The sequence below is a fragment of the Anser anser genome, assembly GCF_964211835.1.
Source record: "Anser anser genome assembly, chromosome: 21".
Taxonomy (NCBI): Eukaryota; Metazoa; Chordata; class Aves; order Anseriformes; family Anatidae; genus Anser; species Anser anser.
Genome location: NC_139742.1, coordinates 3,905,984 through 3,932,660, shown reverse-complemented (window position 1 = coordinate 3,932,660; position 26,677 = coordinate 3,905,984). Strand labels below are relative to the sequence as shown.

Here is a 26,677-nt window from a genome sequence, read left to right as displayed (position 1 = left end):
GCTGTGTTGAAAGGCAAACTGTTACCAAATAGTTTGGACAGAAACTTTATTTCCTACACCTTCATTGAATCATAGAATCATTAAGGTTGGAAAAGACCTTCAAGATCATCTGGTCCAACCATCACCCTGTCACCAGTCACCCACCAAACAGGTGGAACAAACCTAACCCCTTTGCAACAAACCACAGTTCATCGTTCGTCTGTGCTGAAAATATGCATGAAATAAGCTGTTGCATGCTTTTTAAAGGAGATACTCAAGAGGCTGCAGCTGTCTGTAAGAGCTGTACGTGATACAGAGGTAGCTTATGAAGCGGGAGAAAACATCTTTCCAAGCTGTTTGAGGCTTCCCGAATTCAGGCTGAATATGGCGACGTGTGGCTTCACGGTGCCCAGCTGGCAGAACAGAAGGTACCGAGGGCCTGCTCCTCTACCTGTCATTTCCACTGAGGGTGTGAGGAGTGAAAGGATTTTAACCAGCAAATGGCGTAAAGTGACCAAGGTAGGATGTTTCTCTGTGAAAAGATTTTGGCAGCTGACTAGCAGCTGCGGCACATGCTGTAAAGGCCTGTTCTCAACGTATTGGTTTCTGAGTGTACCGTGTGTCCTGAGGATGAGAGAACCATGATTTGGGTTGATTTCCAAGGCCACCTTCCCTCTTTCATACAGTTTGTGTTGTTTTTCTTCAAGTACAGGCCTTTGCTCCTAGCAAAGAGGGTGTCTGTAACTGCTGTTCTGGCCGCTGCCTGTCACGGTCTGCTCAGAGGGACGGCTGGTTATGGCACACTGTGACACCTCCTGATTATCCGGGCCTGGAAAGTCACACAAAGAGTCAAGTGTGTTTTTAACTTAGTGGCCAGTGTCTGTAATGTCAGACTTGCATAGCGTACATGGTATCAGTTTGTGTTCTTTTTAACCCCTTGTCTGGAGAATGGAAACTTATTTTTTCCCAATGATTTATAACTGATCTTAGGTTGCATCAGCGATCAGGAACTTTCATGGATTAACTTCTTGGAATATTAAATAAGTTATAATAATTTTTATAAACTCTCCTGTGCTGCTTGCATTTAGCAAGGAGAAGAAACCATTCAGGTTATGCCCAGCGAGCCCCAGAGTTCTGAGGAAGGCTGGGTGTCACTCTGTGCTCTGCCTGGTTTCCAAGCTGAATTTTTGTGAGGGCATTTGGAGAGAGCTTTGTAGAAGTGTCTGGACTGCTGACGTTTTCTCCAAGTAGACCTATAGTCAGGTTATAATCTATGAAGGAATTTGAGATTTGCAATCCCTGAGTTGTGAGGCTCCCCGAGCCACACTTTCAGTGATCACATTATTCATGTTCTCAGGAAAAAAAATATTCCATTGGCATATTATGTCTCGGCTTGTGTTTCCTCATACTATGTAGGAGGCTGCACCTATGCATTTCTGATGATGTCAAATTCAACCGCATTTAGAAACTGTCTTCCTCCAGTGCAATATAATCTATTGACACAGTTGGCTTTTTACAGTGCGGTGAAACATTAATTGCTTCCTCTCCTCCATCCTAGAACACCGAAATTTTGACGTGTCATTTAGGAGGCGAGCTCACTTACACCAACCAAAATTTGGAGTAATGTCATTTGTTTCTAGGAAGCTATTTTGGATTTACACCCCTTTAGGATCAGAACTTGCTCTTGAGTGCTCTCCTTCCTCTCACCCCCTTCCTGCATAGTTAAAATGCTCAGAGGTTTTTGTAGGCTCTCACATTCGTATCCCACATTAAATCCACAATAGGCATTGTAGGTCACAGTAGGTCAGGCATTCCCATGCCATTGTGGTGAATATATCATCTCTCTCTGAAGTAATTTGCCTTTCATCAGATTCTCTAATGTGATAAGAAAAATAAATAAAAATAAGAAATATGAGCTACATGAGCAACTCCATCAAACTTTGTAGGAAAATGAGAACTATCAGGTTTAAACAGCAGTCCGGGCAGTCCAGTAACTTCTCTCTGAAATGGCTAATTATGGAACGAACACTGCACTTACAGTGCTCTCCTGAAAGAAGTTCCAACTCTCAGATAGTCCAGAATCCATTCATGTTTGAAAGAACATTGTATTAATGTCTAGTTGTTTTTGAAACACTGCTTTTAGAAGACAAGTCTCCTCTTCAGAGCACATCTCATACCTTCTCTCTTAAGTGCATGCATTACACTTAAGCAGAACATATGTATAAGGGCTAGAAACAAAAAGGGAAAGGGAAGAGCAAGTCTCTTTGTGCAAAATAAGTAGGTGTATGTGTACATGTGTGTGTTGGTCTGAACCACCACCATGCTGTGCCACAGGCCAGGGCAGGTCTTTGCTGGTGATAGGGGAAAAGAGCACAGTGCGGTGCAGCTCCTGCTGCATACCAGGCTCTGAAGTGGGCGCAGCCTGGGGGGGTGGATTTGAGCCTAGGAAATGCTGTGCACGGGGCCTCTCAGGACTTTACAAACAAATCCTATGGATTTTAATCATCTGAGTCTTTCATGCACAAGGTTGATTTTTTAGATGCAATACAATAATCTTAAATCCCTAATCCACTTTTAGAAAAGAAAACCTGAAAAGTGTCTGTAGTCTGTTGTTCCCTTCAATGTAGCTCTTACAAGAACTGTATCCTTTGCCATCAGCTTCTGGAAAGAACACGGGCTGAGTGAGAAAACTAAGAACATTTTGTATGTTCTTTGCCCTCGTTACTGGACTGCTTGCTTTGTCTGCCAGTAGAGGTAAAAAAAAAAAAATGTATTTTCCTATTTTACTGAGGGTTAATTTATTCATCTTTGCCACAGTATTGGAACAGGCACTGGAGCCAGGGGTCACTTCCAAGATTTTCTTAAAAACTTCCTCAAGCGTCAATTAGTCTAGAGATGTAAATTGCTTTCTATTTTCTCTGGCCTTTTTTTTTCCCCCTGAATACAGGACCTCCTGAGTCTCTGAAACTTTCTCTGATGTCTGAAGCAGTCACTGAAAGGAGTAAAATCTGTTGTACTATTCTTCCTGAATTGCAATGGATCTTTAAATATATGCAGTTCATAACAGAGGCCCCACAGAATATAAAGGGAGGGCATTTCTCTGTACTGTTCTTGCTGTTGTTGTCTGGTTGCCTGATGATTTGATATACCCCAGTAGTTCTCATGAGCTTCTTAATTAATGTTTTTCAGTACCGTAGGACTGTGACACCTCCGCTGAATTGCATGTAAGCTTACTTATAGCAGCTGATGCTCTTGACAGGTTACAAATAAAGTTAGGACGTGGTGCTTAGGGACATGGTTTAGTGGTTGACATTGGTAGTAGGGGGATGGTTGAACCAGGTGATCTTGAAGGTCTTTTCCGACCTTTATGATTCTATGAAATGCCTATTAAGCCACCAAGATGTGAGTATTGAAACGAGTCACGTTGCATTCCCATTAGTAGCACGGGGGCTCTGCCCTAGTAGGAGAGCCAATGCAGCAAGACCGCTGCCGCCCTGCAGCCCTGTCTTGAGTGCCTGAGATTTGGGAGCATGGAAATGGGGGGGTGGCACAAACAGGGAAGATGCTTCCTGGCTCTATGAAGCCTTTCTGTGCTACCCCTCCTAAAGGCAGAGCAGTCTATTTTAGCAGGGCCTCTGTCAATTCATGGCAGTCTCTCAGTGGGGCTGAGCATCCTCTGCCTGCAGAGGGCAGTTTGTTTTTATTGTGGCTGCTCACAAAGCGCTGAGATGTCCCGGCTCATTTTTTTCAGCTACTTCATGGGATACTGAATGCAAAGGAAGTTATTTGGCGACTTGTTTCAGCAGACAAGATTGTTGTTATTGCCAGATGCTTTCCTTCTGGCTTGCCTTGGGATGGGCAGGGGGGGCTCACCCGTGGCTAATTAGAAACAGGTATTCGTCTGCAGGTAACGCTGCCAGACAGAAGCCCTTTTGCGTCTCGCAGAGTCCACGCAATCTGCAACGTCTGAACAAGCCCCATGGGGAAAGGGATGAATTTTTCACACCTGTTTCTCCAAATTTAATAATACAAAAATCCACGCAAGCTCAAGGAAGGCAACATTCCAGTAACATTTTGCTTTTACTGACCGAAATTTCCCGTAAGATGGGCCTCTGGCTATAGAATGGAAAATCTGTCCTCACTCACTTCCCCCTCAGTGCTGGGCGGACATATGGAGTCTGGTTGCTTTTTTTATTCTTGCCAGGGCTGCTGCAGTAGCTCTGTGCTTGTTAGTCCCGGGTGCCATGAAGTCAGAGCCACGAGTCTCCCCATTGCAGTAGGCGGTGGGGGTTGGTAGTTTGTTCCAGGGACGTTCCTAAACCCTGTGTCACTTCATTACACAGCAAATTGGGAACAGACGCTGGTAACGTAGACAGAAGGAAGAAAAAAAGAAAAAGGGGAGTCATGATACTATCGGAGAAATATGTGTAAAGTCCGTAAGTGCTTCTGCACTCTGGCCAAATGCCAAGTTGAAATCCAAGACGCTTGATGTATTGAATTCTAGGTTTCCCACAATACTTTTCCTTTCTTTTTTTTTTTTTTTTTAAATCATTTAACAACCAACAGGTAGTGAGACAAAACTTTTCTGTGTGGCAGTTAACGTGTTGAGGTGTTGGAAAACTACAGCAGGAGGACGTGGGCAGAATTCAGCTGTAATGGACTGGAATTCATGACATATGGAGTATCTTGTTGGCTTTACCAAATGGAATCACTTCCTAACTGTAATGAGCAATCTTGGACATGATCGTTTTGGGATACCAAAGCACTGGCTGTTACATGAGTACTTGTAATCCTCATTGCATAATGGTGTCTGTAAAAAGCTTTTAAAGGGAAATAAAATATTTGGAATTTGATATCTGCATAGGTTCTGCATCCTCTCTCTGTTCTCCAGGCATCAATTTTAGAAATCAGCCTTGTGGGAGGCACTGCCTTTGCCAGAATAAATGCGATTTAAACCAGTAACAGTAGGAAAAAGCTCTCATAATACAAGTGTTTGCCCTTAAACTTATTTTAGATGAGAGAAGACTAACTGCACTCTCGCAAAATCAGGTCTGTTCTGGAGATAACAGATAAAAACAGAGATCTAGAGCAGGAACTCTTCTTGGTTAGATCTTCATCTTAGTTGTGTGCATCTGTGCATTCCTTGTTGTAGACAGCATCTGCCAATTGTAAGGGGTGACCAAAGAACTGAATTTACCCTGTACACAGCAACAAGACTTTACTGTTCAGTCTTGATTGTTTTGAAACATAGGTATTATTAAATTATTGATACTGTTAGCTCAGTAAAAGAAACATCCATTCTTTTGTGAATTAAACTTATGTATTCAATTAACTTCAATTTGGTAAATGAAGTTTTGGAGGAATATTTGGACAATACTGTCATACAACTTTCACTCCAAAAGCATGGGGATGAAAGAACTGTATTCAGAATAAAAGCAGCACACATGATTCCTATTGTGATGCTGTCATATAAATGGGTCACAAGCAACTTTATTTGAACACGGAAAGATGTGGATTATTCTGTTGTAGAAGGTTTGCCTGGTTTGTTAGCTCTGAAAGGGTGATAATCTTAAATCTGAGCTAAGAAAGGCCGTTATGAGGAAGGGAGAAAGTTTAAATTGAATTTGTTCTTCTACTGATGTTAATAGAGCCCCAAGATGAGAGACAACAGGGTGCCCCTGACTTTTCAAGCATGAAGGAAAGGCACTTGGTATAAGGAGCAGTCAGTTATGGCCTTTCTTACTCTAGCATATATTCTGCTTATTGCTGTGTTTTGTGATGGGCTCCAGTCTCAGCCTATGGGAGACCTCGCTGCCCTGTTAAAGATGAGAAAAACTGGGAAACAAGACAGGACTGGTATTCAGGGCTCAATTACAAACTTGCAAATTTTTTTGTTAAATTCAGGACGTCAATGTTTCTGACAAATTCACTCTTTCATTTTTGGTTCAAATTATTGCTAAGCCTGGATTTCTAAAGATATAGAAGCTACGTAAGAGCTGAGCTAACACATTTGAAGAAGTCTGGGATTACAGCTGTCTTTAATGAAACCTGAGTTAGCTATACAAAATGTAAGTAAGCTAAATCCCATCTGCTTTGAGGTTTCCCTTTGGTCCCAGAAGAAGCTCAGTGCAGGATATGAGGAAAGGTGTACGGGCTCCTTCCGGAAATGCTGGGAGAAAGGCAAGGAAAAAAGGCCTCCCTCTGCTCCTTTGGTCTGCTTTTATGATGTGACCTCACTGCAAACAACCTCACATCATGACTCACTGCAGAGCGGTGAGCGATACCTGAGGGGAGAGCAGAAGGAGCTTGTCTTCCCCCTCGACACTGTACACTTGGGATCTGGCATTGCTCCCTTTTCCCATCTCTTCGCTGTGTCCATGGAAAGGGAAATGTGTCCCATGTCAGGGAAAATGGGCAGTGCCAGGAATCGGGCGGAAGGACCATGCTCCTGCCTCTTCGTGGCTGGGTGCAAGCTGGAGAAGAACACCTAGATCAGGACATTCCTGAGGGCGCCTATGAGTGATTTGGGGTTAATTGTGCAGCTGGTCCTTGCTGGTCTTTGACAGCTCGGGTATGGTATCCCAGCTGGTCGGGGGCTATTCTGAGAACAAACAACAGAGGAAAGGGAGATGCTAATTAGTTAGCACTTTTCACTAAAATTGGCAAGATGGGAGCAAGGGAGGCAAATGCAGATTCTCCCAAGTCTGCCTTTCCTTGACCCTGTTTCTTGTTACATTATCAAAAAGCGAGGCAATAATTAGGCAAATATAGCTGCAAAAACTACTTTTTTAGTACTTGAGGAATCCAGAATTATATTTCAAGGATATGTGTCTGTCTTATCTACCGGACTGCTTTCCCTCTGCCCCAGGATATTGCCCTTGAACCTGTAGTTCGACATCCAGAGTTGGTTCTTCCTTGAAAGTGAGCCCAGCAGTTCCAACCCGCACACTAAAAGACTTGGCTGCTCTGTACAAAAGCCGTGCGGGTCAAATAGCTCTGTTGTCTGGCTCAGTCTCGACTATTTCAGTGAACCTTTCACCTCTTCAGCTGCCTGCAGAGGCCGAGTTACAAAGCAAATGATTGGTTCTCCATCAGTCAGATTCTTGACTTTCTGTAATGACTTTATCTGCTGCTCATCCCCAAAAGTGGGACAGAGGATCTAAATATTCCTGTTTGCTAATTTATGACCGTGATTTATTATTTTCAAACAATTTTAGGGTATCCTTTGAAGCCTAGAGGCATAAATGCCTAGGACTAGCACAAAGAGGAATGGCTTGGGACATTTCCTGTCCCAACCACAGAGCTTTCCCTTTCCCTTTCCCTTTCCCTTTCCCTTTCCCTTTCCCTTTCCCTTTCCCTTTCCCTTTCCCTTTCCCTTTCCCTTTCCCTTTCCCTTTCCCTTTCCCTTTCCCTTTCCCTTTCCCTTTCCCTTTCCCTTTCCCTTTCCCTTTCCCTTTCCCTTTCCCTTTCCCTTTCCCTTTCCCAAGGATTAAGGGAATTAAGGATTCCTTTCACTTTCCCTTAAAGGATTAAGGGAATTAAAGATTCCCTTTCCCTGAAAGCATTGAGACAGCTGTGATGACCAGCTTTCTACTTTAAATGTTGGATCCAAATCCTTACAAAGTTTCTTTCTCTTTCATTATTTATTTATTTATTTATTTTTGCTTACATTCGTATGGTTTACCTGTTAAATAGTTAACCAGGCCAGGTACAGCTCTGAGACTAACTGACAGCATTCCCTGAAGCATGAGTGACTAGACTGAGTTGTAATTTTCCTTTTTCAGTTAGGAAAGATTTTTTTGCTCCTGTTTTCCTCAGAAAAGAGGCCTTCCTCCTACAGCAACAATTATAACAGGGCTGTTTTTGTTGTTTTTTTTTTCTAAATTTCAGTATGAATATCTGAAAACATTAAATTTGCCACACAGGCTTCTGGCTGGGTATTAGAAAGTCCCATTCCTAGTCTTTGATCTTGTTCTCATGTTGGTGACGTTCAATTTTAGTATAGCTTCTCCCTCAAAAAGTGCTATGCTCATTGCCAAACTTGTTTTACTAAACTGTATTGGATTATGTATAGCTTATTGTGCCCTAGGGAAAGTCTATATGACCTTTAAATTCCCATCTCATTTTTTAATGTGCAAATGCTTTGACATTTTTTGATGAAACGTGCAGTTGGGATTAGATATTTGTCTCGAACTCATGGAACTAAGGATGCATTTAGCTACTAAAGTCACTTTTTGTTAAACCTTTATTTTCCTTTTTCAAAAAAAAAAAAGTAGTAGATTTTTACATTTACTAGCAGCAAACTGAGATATGTCTGTGGGACAGGTATACATTCCTGCAAAGGAGTTGCCTCTTGCTCGTACTAGGTGAGTGTTTCTAGTTGGTGTGTTTCGTAGTGACTGAATATGTTCCCTGTGAATCACATCTCACTCGGGGAAGTGTTTCTTTCAGGCACCACTTACTGCAGAGCCCTTCAGGGCCACCACTTAGTCCAGGAGGGCATCACGGGCTCCAGAACGTCCACGGCTTTTTTGCAGGGGTGTGGAGGTAGTGTGGTCGGGTGTTATTGTGGCATAACGAGGGCAGTTCTGATGAGCCCCATCAAGGTCCTACTTGAAATTAAGACAGATTCTTGTTAAACAAACCCTACTAGATATACCAAGATACAGACCAAAGGAACATTGCTTCCACTCTCTGTGGAAAGCTACATTTTTCAGCTACCACACTCATTTGGTATCCTCATCTCTACCTAAGTGCTCACAGCCCCTGAGACCATTCCTGGGGGTAATGTGAGCTACCGTCCTCCCACACCAAGTCCTTGCGATGATCATTGGGTGAAATCGTATCACATTTTCTAACAAAAGAGTACTTAAGTGTGCTCACATCTGTTTGTGCTGTGTATGTGTCAATTCTTCAGGTGTTATTAGCGTTAGGAATCTCATCGCTTTAGGTCTGATAGCAGTTGTCATTACATTTGAACATCTTTCATATAGAATGGATAAGCACTACAGACTTTTATTTTGCTGTTGTCACTACTTAAGTGTGTGGGGGGAACTGTTCCTGCAAGTCACTTAAGGATGTGTTTAACTTCATTAGCTGTAATTTTGACATCAATCGGCTCGAATACATGATTATAATAAAGTGTACTCAAGTTTTTAGTGATGGATAGAAGCATGTGCTTAAGTGTTTTTATGAACACAAGCACTTAGAAGATACAAATTGGCATGGCATGGTATAAAACCTTTACTGGCAAGCAGGTCAGGTACTTTCCCTCTGTCATCTGTGGCTTAACCACTTACAAGTAATGTTAACATGTTGATAAGAGTTTTATGCCATCCCATATAATCTTCATTTTCTTCCTCAGTCCTCCACAATTTTGGCATATTCCTCCTTGTCTCTTTTCCTACCTTGATACATAGTGAAAAACGTTTTTTGTTTTATAAACTCCTAATAAAGTCTACTGTAAATATAATAAATGGCAAAGATATTTGTGAAGATTAGAATCTACTCTGTGTCACGGAGGCTGACACCATCAGCTGGGATGGAAAATACTTATGCACTGGTTGTTCTCAATTTACTTGCTATTTCTTGCAGTGAAGCTTTGATTTTTTTTGAGTGAATTTTGCATAGTGCTATCTAGATTTTATTTATAAATGTTTTGGATACCACTAACAACAAATTGTTGTGTAGCATATATTATCAGTGTATTGCTGCCTACCTTGCAAAGAACATATATTTTATATATTAGGGAAAGGGATGAAAGACATGATCAGATCATCTTTCAGAGCACAGCAGACCTTGTGTTAGTCATGGCTCCACTCTTGTGTATCCTTTAAGAGGCACAGTTTCTTTTCACTGATGTGATAAGAGAGTTTGAGATAACTTTATTAAACACCAACATTTTCTCAATTACCTTTTATTTGCGATTCAGCTTGTGTTCTTTCCAGGTCATACAAATACTGTCAAGACATAATCAGCTCTTTAAAAAAATGGTTAAAGACAGGGTAAATGGATATCAGTTGCAACTGGCTTCCTGTATACAAGCGGTGCACAAACCCAGTGGGTCTGCTCTCAGACAGCTGCATCCTATTTCTTCACTTAGGGAATGAATGCAACCCTTGGGAAACATCCTGACAATAATAATATTAAATCCAAATAATAGAGGAAATTTCATTATCTTCTTTGGAGATCATCTCTCAAAAAATCCAAAATTTTCAAGTTTTTTTTTTTTTTTTGTAATTTAGTGACTGGCGTGATATTTACTATTTTATTGGACGTTATGGGGCCAAACGTTACTGTATTTAAACATCCAGTTGATTCCACTGAAACTCTCAGTATTGCTGATCTAAGCATTAGTTGCAAACTTGCACCTTCAGATTTTGTGTTCATCTGCTTCTGTCAGATGATCCCTGGGTTAGGAATAAGCTGCTGCATTTTCTAATAACAAAACAGTGGCTGCCTTTTTCTGGTTTTCAACATGGGTTGCAATTACCAGAATCAATCCAGCCTCAGAGCAATGTCATCTTCAACATGGTTGAACATGGTCATGCCAGTGTTCATAACATTGGGAAAGGATGGCCCGTGAATGACTATATGAAATAGTGTTCTCACCTAAATATAAGCACTGGACAAACAGCCAGAAGTTTGTAATGCTTTTGAAAGCCCATAATCTATTTGGGAGTCATTACATGAAAAATGGGAAAATATTAGTATGGGGGCAACATGAATTGCTGCAAATAGCAGATATTTAAAGCAGTATTTTAGATATTTAGGTGCCTTTAAACTGTCTTGTATATTAGCACAGTGATTCTAAACAGTAAGTGCACTTGTAGAAATCAAAGTCTGTTTGCAAATGGTTGTCAAGTAAGAAGCAGTGAATACACTGGGACCATGGTTTGTTGCAAATTAATGGGAAATCAACTGAAAAGCAGCAGGTAAGATGGTAGCCCAGGAGCCAAAGGTACAGCGAGGTTGCCAGAACGCCACTCAGCGTGAACTAGAATGACCTGTATTTGGCCACAGTCACAAAGAAATCATGGCAGTGCTGATGTTGAGACAAAAGCACTGTGGACTTTATTCTGTACCAGTGAAATCTAGTGAATATTGGCTCAAAGGACAGAAAATACAAGGGAAGGCTATTCAGTGAAAAAGGATCAAAATGTCTCTGGAAATTACTTGTACTACAAGAATTAGTGCATAGAAAGGAGCCTAGAAAGATTTTTTTTTTTTAATTTTTTTTTTAAAGGTAATATGTCCTTAAGGATAGATCCTGTAATATTATAGTCTGTCTTTAAAACTTGTTTTCTTTTTTCTATCTTAGCATTAAGTAAGATAAACTGAGCTCAGTGGGATTCGCTGCACCGTGACCCCACTGGATTCCGTTTCTCAGGCTGCCAGTTCTGAATCTGCCCTGGCCATCTCCACCGAGCTCTTGGGTGCTGCTTTTGAGCTCTGTCCTACTCCAACATCAGGTTACTGTGAGAAATGTACTTCCTTCCAGCCACAGGCACCGAACACTTCTCCTGGCTCCTAAAATTGCTTGAACCAAGAATCTATTTCCCCGCCCCAAGGCACAATAACCTGGCCTTTTATTTCATAAGTTTTATTCCAGTGGCTCAGTGCGTTCCCATCTGCATGCTGTTGAACTCGGCTGTACCATGTGCGTGGCAAGACACATCTCAGGCTGTGCTAACAGGATGTTAATTCCTGCTGTGCTGGCTTCTTTGCCTTCAGGGCAGCTTTCACACTGTCAGATATGCTGCTACAAAGTAAATTACTCCTGGGATGGAATAAACCAATCCAGGTATTAAAGTTGAACTAAGTCTAATTACCTGTGTTGCAACAATTTTGTCTCAAGGTGAGGATGAGTATATAGTGTGAAATTCACTGTTTTTCCACAGTAACGAGTCACAGTCTCTCTCATACTTCCATGCTATCCTAGATTTCATGCTGTCATCTAGCTATTCCTAGATTTGTCTGTTATGATTGTCCTTACGTGTTTGAATTTCATCTCCAACATGAGCTTGTGTGTAACAACACAGCAGCAAACCCAGCTGTTTGTACAAATATTAATGTTCAATTACTTTCTCCCTTCTCAATTCATTAAAAAAAAAAAAATCAATTGCTATCGACAGTTATCTAATGAAAGAGGATACCACAGGGCACATCATTCCGTTTTAGTCCCATGCATTAAAGATCACAACCTAAAGCTGTCTTTCTGATTAAAGTACATTTCCCTCTTTCATGCTACCATTTGCTCCTGACTCAGTGTATCGCTCAGTATTTGCCACAGAGTATGGTTAAGGATGGGTGAGCCGGAAAAGATAAACCAAGAACAGGCCCGAACTCTTACCTGAAACTCATAAGGCATATTGTTTGAAGTCAGGTAACTGGGTGGGGAACGATAGGAGAAAAAAGTAGTTTAAATTTTTATTCAATAGCTGTTGGCAGAAAAGCTGTTATTAGCAAACACTGCAAAAACAAATCCTGCATATTGCTTCCCGTAGTTTACTCACAAGCTTCCTGTCTTGTTTCAACTTGTGGATGTGGACAGAGGAATAATGTGTTTTTTTCACATCTATGTGAAAGGACTACTGAAGTAACAGGCAGCAAGTGGCTTATTGTATGGGGAACCATCTTTTTCTCAGTCTCCATCAGATTTTATTGGAAAAATTGTGTTACATCTCATTCAGTTTTTGTCACTGACTGCAAGCTTTAACTGAATTTCTCAGAACTGCGTAACTGGGGGGGAGCTAATGTAGGCTGGCACCAGGATCATTTTGAGAATATTCTGAGAACTGCATACAAAAATTGAAGATTTATTAGGGGCTGTGTACAGTAACCCCCTTGCCTTTGGGATCAAGGGAGATGACCAGAACAAATTTTACTTTTAAGAAATCAGCAAAGAGGATCCGAGGGAGGTTCAGGGGTAATCAGAGACAGCAAGGCCCCTGCAGCAGTCCCAGGTGAGCACCGTGTGTGCTCCTGATAGCTCCGGGGTGGGACGCGGAGAGAATGCAGTGACCAGAAAACCATGAGCCTCGAACAAGTGGTTGCGTTATCTTTACACACACACAACCACATAATGCCTTTTTATCAGATCTGAGAAGAAAGGGAAGCCCTCCCATGTTCTTCCCTGGGCTTTTATCTCTATCTCCCTTTCTCTCTCTTTTTTTTTTTTTTTTTTAACAAAGAATCTTTCGAGGACTCTGCTTGTGAGACTTTTCTCTTGATTTCTGCCCTTTTCTCCCTCCAGCTGTTGAGAGAGCAGAAGCAGTACACTGAGATGCAAACATCACAAGCTTAAAAATGCTGGAGTGTGCCAGATCGTCAGCTTGTGTAAATCTGATTTTTTTCGGTTGATTCCAGTGAAGTGGGGTTGATTTGCACTAACTGCTCGTTAGTCCTAGCACATTCTGTAGGAGTTTCTGGAACTGAAAGCCTGCTTGTGATTCCCCTGGTTTTATTTAAGTTTGCTACTCTTTCGCAACGTTGAAATAATGGGGATGAGGGGTTTAAAACTCCTGATAATGTACTTTGCTGATGCTGTAAGGAAAATATTCTGCTTTCTGAGTCATTTGCCCTGAGCTGACTTTTTTTTTTTAATGGTTCAGGGGTTTCCTTCTTTAGCCATAAATTGCATGCAAATTCTTTTTTTGTGTGTGTGTCTGGTTATGACAGTGTGTGTATGTGAGTGCGTGTGTGTTTCTTCAGAAGCTAAGCCAAAGAGAGAGGCTGTTCCTTTAAAGCAAAACTGAAAAAAATGCCTTCAGGCATCCTATTACAGTGGAATGAGCCAAGGATCAGGATTTGCAGCTCAGCTATATAAACCCAGCAGAATCTGGCTGATCTGACCAGTTTGCCTTACTGTCAAACGTTTCTTTCACACACACACACATACACACACTCACACAGAATTAGGCATCACGACTTCTCTGAGTTTTGACAGGACGGCAACAATTCAGAAGCTGATAGCTGACTTTAACATCTTTATTTCATGGAGGCTGCTCGCAGCAGGATCTAATCTCTGTCAGAGTCTGTAAGGTAAGTCTGCTTCCTTCCTGAATTAAAAAACCCAGGAGCTCTTCTCCCACCCAAGTTTGCAATAACACAGCCTTCTGTTGTGACCCTCATGGATAGGACTTTATTCAGCCTGAGTAGTCAGGGAGCTTAGGAGGGAAGATTTTTGAACTGGAGCATGCCTGCCTTGGTTTGTCCGTATGATCCGATGCAATGATAATGTAAGAAACTTCTCAATGACGTTAATCTGATCCAATGAATGAATGAAGGATGGATTAGTTAAAGCTGGACATCTACAGGAATACGGGCAGAAACCTGACTGACAGGCTGGGTAGAAAATCAGATTTGGGATTCCCTCTTGGCTAGCCAGGTAATATAAATGTGTCCCCATCCTCACATTGTGTACCAGGTGCAATCCACTTGCAGTTCTTAAACCTCCCAGGTAACTCCTCTTCCTTTGCTATTGTGTGTGACTTGGGAAAGAATCGGGCCCTTTTCCATTTGCCGTCTGCACACTGCTTTGCTCTGAACCTTTGTCACCTTTCTCCTTGCCCCCTCTGGCTCCAGTTTCTTTTAGAAGTCCAGTAACATCCAAGCCTGCTGTGGGGAGCAAAAGACAAAGGAAGATTCAACTGGTATCTTATTGCCAAGTATATGGGTGGGTTCTGGGCAGCGGGAGAGTGAAATCCTCCAGCATCATGGAAAAACCCGGCACTTGCTTTAACTGCTTGCTGCCGGCTGCACTGAGGTTTCTGCGTCACTGCCTCTGCACTCCCCAGTTAGCCTCAAATTGACTTAAAACAGGGAACTGACTGGGAGAAAGCCATTGCACCTAGCTTCATTTAAGACTTAAGCCTTCTTACTCAAAAGTCTGTGTTACATCACCTTTGCAGAGTTTTCCCTACCTAATTTGCTCTCTGGCTACTGGGAGGTTGAGTGTTTGGTAATTGCTCTAAACTTCTGAAAAGTCTGTGTTGTGTCATGCTGGAGGAGATACGATCAGATTGACAGGACTGGGGCATGTCCCCTTGCATAGTGGAGACATGGAATTAAAAAGCATAGCAAGGTATTTATCAGATTTTCCTGACGAAAAAGAATAGAAATCAATGAGGTGCATAGACTGGGCAAAACCCTTCAAGTCAAGATGTTGTGTGTTTTTTCATCGTTAAAAAAATTAGTAAAAATTCATTTTACACACTTTATCATTAATGTTATACTTTTTTTTTTTTTCCTTTTTATTATGGTGAGGTTCTGCGTTTGCCTTTTTAGATCTGTGAAACCTTACGGTTGCTGTAGTCAGTGAATGAGCTGGACAGCGGGGGGTAGCAACCGTGCTTTGAATTCTAGGAGGACTTGCAGAAAAGGGTTATGGGGTCTTTTTTTTTTTTTTTCCTTTTCTTACTGCTAATAGAAACTCGGGAGCAAATGAAAGCATTTAGCCAAAGGAAGAGACAAGTTCTATCTGCAGTTGACCTTCCCTGGCAGTGAATTTTGAAAGCACTTGAAGAGTTCTCAGGGAGTTCAGGACGAGCCCCTTTGCAGCTGCTACCTCTGCACCTTGCTCAGGGAAGGATGTGCATCTGAATTGAGCAGGGGGATTAGCAGCTGAGAAGAGGCAGAGGGAAGAGGGATGCTGTACAGGGCACTGCTTGCCCCCACTGTCACTGACCCTATCACCATTGCTATCCTCAGCAAATTGCTATTTGTTTGCCACGGTCCTTTGGTCATTAATTTTATCTTCTGGTGCCTTCCAGCCCAGAGAAAATTCTTTGCAAGTTCCAGTCCTTAATCCTTTAACTACCGTTACATTATCAGTGTTTTCAAAGCCACAGGAGAGCCAAAGGATCTGCTGAAAAGCACACAGTCTGCAGATTAGTGTGTCATGTCTCATTTGGAGGGAATCTGGTATTGTGTAGCAGAAGTCTCATCCAGGTACATTGTGGAAATAGACATATGATAAGAGAACAAGCCAAATCCAATCCTCCCATTGAATTATGAGTGCTTAATGATGCTAGAGCTTAGCTGAAATATCCCTATACTCAGACTAAAAAGTGCTCTGCAAGGCTACAGGTAATTTGTTAGCTGGGGGTCTTTGTTAATGCAAATCTATTCCTTCTTTGATCCCACCTCTTCTTGAAGTGTGGACCATGTCTCCCCTGTATTCACTTAAACTTAACTATCCTGTTGTTAGAAGAGCATTTCTATAGGTGTTCAAACTTCAGCTAGGAGTAGCTTATTTTTAACATTACTGCTTTTTATAAGTGTCTAAAAAAAGCTGAAGACTATCTGAATGTGAAGATGTTCTGACTTGCTGTAAAGAGACTGTCAAAGTTTTTTCTTGAGTATTGTTTCACTTTTGATAAAATGATGAGATTAGGTGGGAAGGCCTGTGCTTCTTGGGACTTTTTCATCCTTTCCTTCCCAAGAGCAAAGCAGAACTGAAGAGCAAGTGTGTGTTTGAAACAGTGATGTTGCTTTGGAGCCAGAGCTTTAACTCTTTCATCGCTCTGGCAAAACCATTCAAAATAATAGACCTGTTTGTGCTGCTGTCTGCCTTTTTCCTATGACAGTTAATCTGTTCCTATAGCTTTGTAGGGTGTGCTCAAGAGGTTTGAGTGGTGCTAAGCAGTAACGAAGGATACTGGATTGTATAAAATAGTTGTCTGGTGTAAACGGATGTCCCACACTGGCAAATCTGTAAGGGAGAAAGAGTTTTCATTCAGTGGCTGTTTCCATTACTGAACCCTGGTATCTAAGTTGGACATTATATTTGGAAGTAAGTTTAAATGCAGAGTGGTTTCTGCTTTGTTATCAGCTACACATTTACCTGTCCTGCATGTATGGCACACAGTGAAACATGAGAAATTCAGAGTAGAAAAATTACTCTAATTTAAAGTCTGTGACTTGATATGTTGGACCTTGGAAATATACATCACAGCACTACTGAGCTGAAGGGCGAGGGACATTCATAGAGTCTGGTGTCTCATAAAGTTCCAGGCTTAGAAATGTATGATTTGTACCACTAGAAAGTTAGAAATCCCAGCTTCTCAATAATAAAAAGGTATTTGTTTTGAACCGTGGCAGGTTGAGACACTGGGCTTTCAAATTGTGCTCTGATTTACCAACATGTACTTTCTCTGACTTGATTTCTGGTGTGACTTTAGTGCACCCTTCTCAAGGACTGATCATTGTCATCAAAACCAGTGGCTATAAACTATAGATATGTGAAAATACTGTTACGTGTAGTAGCTACCCCTGGTAGTTTTAAGGAAGTGGCTGATGTAATATTTCAGAATAATCAGTGTTAGCAAATCAGGAAACTGAGGAAAATAGCTGTCACAGCTTATTAAATTAATGGGCAAATATTTTATCATTGTCCAAACTCAGAAGTTTGCAAAGCTGGTGCAAGGAATTGTAAGACATGTAACATTTAGTTCTGGACAGAAAATATCAAAACTCGAACTTGGGAGATAGAAGTGATCTGTGCACATCTTTTGAGTTTATAAGATGTGATTTGATTGACTAAACTGCTTGGTATCAAAGTGGATTTGCTGTCTGCGGGTTGTTGGTTTTTTGTAGGAGTTTATTAGATGCTGATGATGTTATTGCTACAGCATTTTAGCATCTCATTGTATTACAAAGAGTGAACAGACGTGGTAAGTGATGCTGTTTGACATAAAGAACTTACAATTGCTATCATTAGCAGTAAAAAAATTGTTTGTGTTGTGAAGAGAAAAGAAGAAGGAATTGGAGTACTGGGAGGAAGATCAAATGAACAGCCCTGACAGACAGTGTTGAGCTGTCTCAGTTTCCACTGAGCTCTGGGTTTTATACAAGTGTGAAACTCCCCCTAGCTCAGCGCTCACTGTCCATTCGTGCGTTCGATCCTCTGTCCAATCTGAACTGAAGTTAAATGCCTTCCACATGTGGGAAAAGTTAAAAACTGGGCTTTCTTCCAGCTAGTGAAATCTTTCAACGTATGATGTAACTGCACTGTGCGGAGTGGGCAGGCTGAGGAGGGGGAGGCAGAAAGGGATTCTGCCTGACAAGAGATGTCTCTCGGTCCCGCAGAAAGTAGTTGGGCGTTAAAAGAAGGAGTATAGTAGGGATCCTTCTGCAGAAAGTACAAAGTTTCAATTACTTAGTATCTCTTTTTAACATTCACTAATAGGAGAAAGCTCATTACAGTGTGTTGGAATGATATATGTGCAATTATATGCATGGCCTTAATATAATATTTTGCTGGATTTCTGTATGCATCGTTTCTCTCTCTCCTACATACTGCATATCCTGATGCTGACATAACAACAAAATAACCTCTAAAGCTTCAGTTAGTCTATGTGTATGTAGTTAGAGTGTCTTTAAAGAATACCAGTTAATATACAAGGGCTGACGTATCCCATGAAGCACTCATCAAAAGCTAATGTGAGATTTTGCTGCTCAGGCTATGGAGTCAACAAGAATAACCTTCCATGTATGTTTTTGTTTCACTTGTGCATGAGTCAGTCTCCAAAGATAAATTCATCCTGTTGGAAGCAATTTCTCCAAATTCACATCCTTAATTGTCTTGCCACTGTAGTTTCAATTAAACTAAGGTGGGACATTGCCAAGTTTTCAGAACTTCCAACCAGCGAGTCCCTGTGTACGAATAGCCTGTGGCATTTTGTATTCTTTGGGGAGCGGAGAACAACGTTGCCAAGTTTGCATTCAGTCATCCATCACATATTAGCCTACTGGAGGTCCATTCTTCCCTAGCAATAGGGGAGCTCTGCTTCCTACTTAGAAAGATTACTCACACAGAAAGCTCTTTCCCTGTAACCAGAACTGCACAGGGAAGAGAAAGGAAGCTTTCTTCAATTCATATAAGTGCTCAATTTCCAAACCCTTGACAAAAATGATATTGTTTCATGCTTAGAAAACATATTCCTTTTAGTAATTGAGTAGAAAGTACAGGGTGGTGGAACAGAAATCTTTTTTAAACAAATTTCAAAACCAGTTGCTTGAATCATAGGCATGACAAAGGTCTATTGTAGTAGTCTGCCTCTTCTCCATGCCAGGCTGTAGCATTGACTATATGTGTATAGATATTGGCCAAGATATTTAAAGGAGCCTGAAATTCTGTGCCCAGGGAAATTCCACTGTAATGGGTTTGTTTTAACAAAGTACTTGAGCATTTGTGCTTTTTCCCAAGATGCATTGGAACATCATAACCTTGTGAACCTAAAGTTCCAACTAATAACTTTTTATGGCATTAGGATATTAACCAAAATATCAACCCAAACTGTCTTTATTCTTCTTTAAACTAATGTTCTTTTACAACATTCTAGCAGCACAAAGCTAAAAGGGGATGTAAACATCTTCTGACTATAAACAGAAATTAAACTGTGAGATCGTTTCCCTCTGTGTTCATCAAACTGGCTAAGTTGTTATTGCCACCATTAAGGATTGCCTGCTGAAAAGGGATTAAAAAAAAAAAAAAAATTAATTCCAGGAAAGAAGTTTGCTTCTTGTTCCCAAGAAATTGTAAGATCTGTGAAGAGACAGATTTTGTCAATCCGTTTTGGACTTGCCTTAAAGGCAGGGTGCAGGGATAGCAGGTGGGACAGCCAACTGCGAGCTGAGTACTTTTGACTGTGGGGTTCAGTGTCTTTGGTCTGGTGAAAAGCCTTTATTTGGACAGGCTAGCAGCTTTACTTGCAGTATGTGTTGTACAGCACAGTACAAGACCTTAGTGGCTGTCTTCCTTCTTGGCCTGGCATGATCCCATTTTGTCAGAAGTCAGTTTGTCAGGCTTTCAAAAGGAGCTCAGTGTCCACTTTGCACTGGTTCTTTGTTTCTACTGGTTCTTTTGGAAAACCAGCTTCTTCTGGATATGCTGAATCCTCCTAAATAGTTTCTCTGTGCTGTGTGACAAAGGTCTATGCCAAGAAAGATATAAAGGTAGCTTGTGATGTATAGGCAATCCATTCCTCTTAGTGCAACACAGTGTAACGCATATTTTTCCTTTACTTGTGGCTTGTACTTCCCTTCTGCATTGCTTGTACTGCAGTAATTCAAGTCTGACTGAGAATGAATGCTGCACACTGTAGACTACAAGTCAAATGAGAACAGGATGCGTATTAAGGGAAAGGTCTCAGATCATTTTTCTTATTGAAGTATCTTGGCAATGTAAATAGTTTCCAGGAAAAAATGCTGGCATTTCCCATAGTGAGCACTCCTTATGAATGTCCTATCTATTTTTCCAGACAGGTGTCCAAGTGAAGTATTTATAGGAGGATATACCATCTGCAAGCCAGAGAATTTTTATTTCCACTGCCAAGTGTTAATTAGGATGAAGACTTATACACTTTACAGGTTAGCAAGTCAATCACTGTGATCCAGCACCACAAGTGCTGTGGTTCCAGATTTGATGGAAAGAATGAAGGATCTGGAGATGTAGAGCCCTGCTCAAATGCATTAGATGTTATTTACACTTTTCTTGTCGTTCTCAGGCTATTATTTCATATACTGTTAATTATATGTAACAGTACACTGGGATTTGAGAGGGTCACTGGCAGAAAGAGGGAAATATGTCTTCTACCAGCCAAGCCTGTGTGCCTGCCCATGCTTTCCCCATCAGTGGACACGGTGCCTAGCCTCTTGTGTCTGCAGCAGCTCAGTGTCACTGTCCCATCTGTGTTCTGTAGAAGCCCCGTGCTTACCAATGACATGGTAGTGCCATGTCGGTGCTCAGGAAGGTCATTTTGAATGAGTTTATTTGCTTTGATTTGGTTAGAATCCCTCCAGATTTGTCTGTGAAAACATTTCCACGTTACTTATGGTTTAGCCGGCACTATTCATGTGGGTGAAGGCTCATCTGTAAGAAAAGGGAAATGATCCAGAATTAACACAGTGCTTTCTAGGTTGTGGCTTGATTCTAGTTTGTACAAGTTATGTTGCTCAGAACATATGCAAGAGACTTTAAACCGTGTTTGTATCTCTCTCCAGATTTATACTTGCATCACACTTGATGTAAAAATGTGCAATTCTGATGAATATAAATACGCCCTACATATGCCATAATCTTATATCCTATAAATATGCCCTACCAGACTGATAAAAAGGGGGCCTTAATGCAAATAAAAGTAAAGTCTGCTGTATCTAACTTCATCTGTTTCACCTGGAGACACAGCTTGTTCTGCTGAGATGAGCGGTTATAGGCGGTGCTGAATATACTTACAGTATACCTGCTTGTCATTGTCTTAATCATACAGCAGAGAAATTTCTCTTTGCAGAGGATGCCTTGCCTTGATCTGATTTGGTCTGTGCTCATTTAGGTCAGGAGTACTGCTCCTGGAGTTACATGGGGAAGGACCAGTCTAATGGAGAGGAAATCAGAACCCTCTGAGCATTTTTCATGCATAAAGCAGCACTTCATTGCATTATTCCTTGTCTGCTTCATTTCAGCGTGCATTTCTGAGGGGATGGTTTTCTGTTTTGCAGACTTTGGAGGCTGCCAGCCAAATTCTCATGTGACACAACTGCATTGATTTCACTGGAGATCTGTTGCTGGATAATTGAGCTCCACATCCCTTCTTTTATTCCATGGCTCAAATTGCTGTCAGCTTAGACTTTAACACAGACAGGTTTCAAGTCACTGCGGGTTAAGAAAAGGAGGTCAGAGCGTTGTTGGTGGAGGTCTCTCAAGTCTCCCATTAGTGTAACAGGGCCCAATTTGTTGACATTTGAAGCAGCAGGGCAGAGTTTTGTCCGAGTTCAGTCACCGTTGCAACTAATCACTTGCTCAGAGCTGTGTATATGGCTGTATTTTCCATTACATTATATAAGTGCTTCTGCTTTAAATCAGAGCACTGAGAAAAATCCTCTGACCGGACTGTTTGGAAACGGCCCCTTCTCCGTTTTCAAGTGCCTTACACTCAATTTGCTTCATATTTTGTGAATCTAAATTTATATTTTAGTTTGTCTTGCCACACCATGGTTGATTTCACTTCATCGTCACTCTTTGTTATATATTTTGTGCTACTAAAATTCGCTACCATACCCTGGTACGCCAAACATGGAGATTCTTGATGCTATGGCAGCTGACAGAACTAGGCCAAGCAGCCAGCTAGCCTGGGGGCTGTTACTGGAAGTCAGATTTCAAGGAACTCCTTCCGTGGTTTTGTAAGTTAGAAAAAAAAGTGCACATTTCTGCACATTTCAGATGCTAGTACCAAGGACAGAGGAGCTCTGGTGGGGAGGAAAAGCCGCCCAGACAAACTAATAATTGCCTGAAAAACAAAGAGTTTTCTGTGGACGGGTTACCTATATGCTTCCCCAGCTTCTGTTAAGAAGACCAAAGTCTGCTTAATGACAGGAGGCAAGTAGTAATAATTCTGATCACCAAAAATAATGCAGGCTTTTGTGGCTGGCTTCTGAGGCAGTTCAGAGGTGTCATTTGCAGTGCTAGAAGAATCACATTGTTAAACTGAAATAAAATCACAAACTGCGTGTGAATAACCACAATGAATTCTGAACGTATCCTGCTGCCTGCTGACCAGCATCATCTCTAGCAACTCATACTTCTTAAACACTTCTTGTTATTCCAGACCAATGCACATGTAAATTATTTGTGCACTTAGTTACAGCAAAGCCATTAAAACAGAATTCCACTTCACTTGCCTATATACGTGACATTCCTTCAGCTCAACTCACTATAAATATGGAAAAAATGTGATGCTGGGTGTATGGAGTGGATTTTTGGCTTACCTCTTCCTTCAGAAGCACGAGCAATTTAAAAAACAGCTTCATCAGAGACGCTGAAAAAAAGCAATGTCGTCTCAGCGTGCTTAAGCTATTCACCTGCATACTATGCGTGTATTTGTTTAATGTGTCAGTGGCTCGTGGTTCTTATGAATGCAAAGATCCTATTTTCTACAGCGTAGTTTTCACTATCATCTTTGGTAAGATGAGGAATTTAGCACCTGCTTTTTATAGCTGCATCTCTTCACCTATTTATTCACATATTCGTATTATACTTGGCAGTAGTATTGGTGATTCATTTCCTATCTGTTGTTGTCAGTAGAAAAAAAAAAAAAAGATACTTGATACCTCACTTGTGAATTCAAGGGACAAATGAAACTGTCCACATTTCTATCCCCAGAATTGGTTTCTGCTTTGCTCTCGGAAACTGTTGCTCAGCCTAACATTGGGTTACCATTCTGAGACCTTTGTACTCTATAGTGAACATTGTTTTTTACTTTATCTCTCTAGTTTTCATTATGGAGGTCAGGAGGTCTAAAATTTTCTAGGCTCAGCCTTGCAAAGTCCAGCTCTGTTTTTTCTGCCGGTGAAGATAGCATGAGTCCCGCACAGTCCAGCTTGCTGGGCCACACGCAGTCTCACTGTCAATCCAGGGCAGCTCCTCTAAAGTGTAAATGAAGACAGAATTGTATGAATTCATTTCAGAGCCAATCTTGGTCTCGATGCAAATGTGGAATGGAGAGAGGGCCAGTGTCACATAGCCAGTGGGCGAAAGGAGTGGAGGAAAAAATCAGAAGCCCTGAGTTCCTCTCCTTCCCATTTTATCACAAAACCACTCTGTGAAATGGGCTGTGGAAAACCTAGGGATGGTTTTGGGAGAAACACTATGGAGAAGGGTCTGGAAATTAAACAGATCTTTGTATGTGGAATGAACGTAAGTAGCTGTGATTCATGCAAAAAAGCATACAAATCTCAGAGTTTGAAACAGCATCAGCACAGCCCTCAAAATAATTCAAAGTGAAGTCTCTAGTGTCTACCCAGAGAATAATGAGCTCCTGACAAAGTGTAACTTGGCAAAAAAACTTTCCAAAGACAAGTTTAGAAAACTGTAGATCTTTTCCAGTTCTACATACGTCTTTGCTATGGGGAGAAAAAAGCCAAGAGAGAAAGCAAATGCTTTTGCTATTAGAAAGGCTTCATTAAAAGGTACAGTACATATTCAGGGGCAAGAGTGATTTCTGCTTGAGACTGTGTACAAAAATTGCTTTTGTTATGAAAAGTGGTATTTTGTTTGTTTGTTTTTTGTTGTTGTTGTTTTTAAATATTGGAAAAGAAAATACTGTTTTTGTCTAGGCTGTGTCAGTCAGAGGTTCTTTTCTTCCAGCTCTGAAAGCTTCATAAAGAGCAGAGATTGCTTTGCAGATGGAAGAAAAAAAAAGAAAAAAAAAAGCGTTTAGCAGATGCATAGTCCTTTCTTTTTACTTTTTGTTTTTTTTTTTTTTTTTAAATCTCAAAAGTTTGTAGCAAATTGTTGTACTGGGCCGATTGCTGTGCACCCTGCCATGAGTCTGAATGCAGCTCAAAAGCACCCCACTGACCTGCTTGTTTTTTTTTCTCTTTTCTGAGTTCCCATTTCCAAAAATTGATGCTCAGGTATCTGAGCTCTTAAAAAAAAACAAGCCCCAAGTGCACACTGGGTTTCCTGTTAACTTGTGCCTTGTCTCAGTCAGTGAGAGCTAGGCTGGATGGAGTTGGTGCTGGTTCTCCTATAGTTACCTCTTCTGAGTTTCTCTCTTTCAGTTTATATATGACACATTTGAGTATTCTACCCCTTAAAATAACTAGCTAGTTTCTTGTGGCTTGGATAAAATTCCTTGTGTGGTTTGAGCTGGATGTAGAATTCTTCTTTGCTTCCTGCCCAAAAGCATGAATCACGGCAGTTGTGTAACAGCAGCAGACGTTGCTACACAACGGTGGACACATCTCATCGTGGAGGAAGGTTGGGTGTACGTGTGTGCACGAATGTCTCCTCTGCTGATTTCATAAAACAGTCTGGAGACTGTTATAGATGAAAGAGCATTCTGTAGATGTAACTTACTTGGTTTGGACCTCCTATTTTGTCTCAGTTGCAGATTTTTCTCAAATTCTGGTGTGTTTCTCTGTGGGTTTTGTTAACCTTATCATTTATTTCCATGGGTTCATCTTTTTATTCTGGTAATTGGCTTGGCACATCCTATGGTTTGGCTTCAGATTAAGTATTCAGTTTCTTATTGTTACCCTAGAATTTCCAGCAGTCATGTAGTTATCTGCATATTTGCTGCACATCTCTGGTCAGACTTTCTTCTCCAGTGCCAAGGATATTTCTCTGAGATTCTTTTTCTTCCTTATATTGTAGTAGATAACTCTCCAGTTCTTTGTTCCATGTATATTTTCTGGCAATTCAATAGCAGTCTTCAGGAAAGTGTCTAAGTATTGAAGTAAGAATTTGACAGTACCTTCCCGTGAGGTCCTTGCAATACTTATTTCACCAAGAAGCATGCTCCCCCTGTGAGGTTTTACCAATGGATAAACTGAGACATACCAGACAATTTATAAAATCATTTCAGGAAACTTAAGTTTCAGTCCTGGGTTCTAACCACGAGACCACACCACAGTTAATCCCAAGGTTGTGAGCACTTTCTGGAGTCTCCGCCGGGGGCACATGGTTCTGTGGGAACCCCACACGTCCAGCCCTAACGAGCCAGCTCTATTTAGCTTCATATCTCCTCTTACGGTTCCAAAGACTGAGACTGCAGACCCTTGGTTGGGAAGCTTTTGTCTCAACTCCTGTTGAGAGGTAGTTTTTCCAGGCCTGGGGAATCCATTCAGTGGGAGGCCTGTTCATTTTTCACTTTGCAATGACACTGCCAGGCTGCGGCGTACTCCTCACCATGCCGTTGAACTGTCACACCCAGATGGATGTTTTCTTTGGCTGCCCTATACATCAGTTCATCTCAAATTTTATTTCCATCTTAATATTCCCATCAGTCAGCAGTTGACTCCCCAGTAGGTCCATCTGGCACTTTGTGTTCCCCAGTTTCATAAAGGAGAGTCTCCAAGATGTCCATCCTCACAGCACCACAAACCACAGCTTTGTGGTAGAGCAGCAGGGAGTTGTGTGCTCCCTTGCCTGCAGTCACCTCCCACATGTCCCAGCAGGACAAATCCAGAGGATATTTACTCCTTTTCTTGGGCTGCCTGCATGGCAGGACCCAAGTCACACCAACATACAAACTGCTGTTGCAAATGGCTAGAATATATTAAAAAAAAAATGTTTGATCTGAATGAACACTTGTTTGGCTTTTTCAGCTCAACATTCACAGTTTCATCTCTCTACATCATAAAGAGAATACACTTAATCTGTTAAAAAAAAAAAAAAAAACACGTATTTTGTAGATGGAACATTTTCATTTCCTGGGCTTTGCAGCCCTGAGGTAGAAAGGAGCTGCAGCATAAGCCATGCGAGACATTGCTTCAGTCAACCCACTGTAGTTTGCATTATTCACGTAAATTCATTGAGCGGCATCATTTTTATGTGATCTTATCCTCATTTTGCCTCAAACAAAAACTGCATTTTTTTTACAAAAAGTAACGCCGAGACATATTTTTAGCTGCTGAGAGTCACTGGAGTGCCACAGGTCATATTCACCAGCTGGTCTAACATGCTTTGTAGGGAAAGAGACAGTGGGGTTGGCTGGTACACCAGAACAGTACAATCCCATTAGAAAACAGAGACATCTGAGTATTTGCCCCCTCTGCTTCCCCACCTACCCCCTCGTCATCAATTCTTTCTTCTCCTTTCACAGGCTTTCAAGCTGTTTGTTTCTCATCTTCAGCCAAGGCTGGTTCCTGCCAAGCATGCCGCGGGTGTGGGAGGGCATATTATTTACCAGCAGCT

The 26,677-nt window shown here is 41.3% G+C and overlaps 1 protein-coding gene across 9 annotated transcripts in view; it reads left to right on the top strand.

Annotated features, from left to right (window-relative positions):
• TNC (tenascin C) overlaps positions 1 to 26,677 on the top strand; it is a 177,497-nt gene that overhangs the window by 90,029 nt on the left and 60,791 nt on the right. For 3 of the 9 annotated variants that reach the window (XM_083807353.1, XM_083807355.1, XM_083807354.1), the window contains exon 1: positions 13,795 to 14,022. The exons of 1 other annotated variant lie outside the window; for it this stretch is intronic. The gene's annotated coding sequence lies outside the window, so the exon portion shown is untranslated. Of the gene's footprint in view, positions 1 to 13,787; positions 14,023 to 26,677 lie in introns of those variants that run through there. 5 more of the 9 variants (XM_083807350.1, XM_083807352.1, XM_083807356.1 and 2 more) reach the window with 5 other exon arrangements.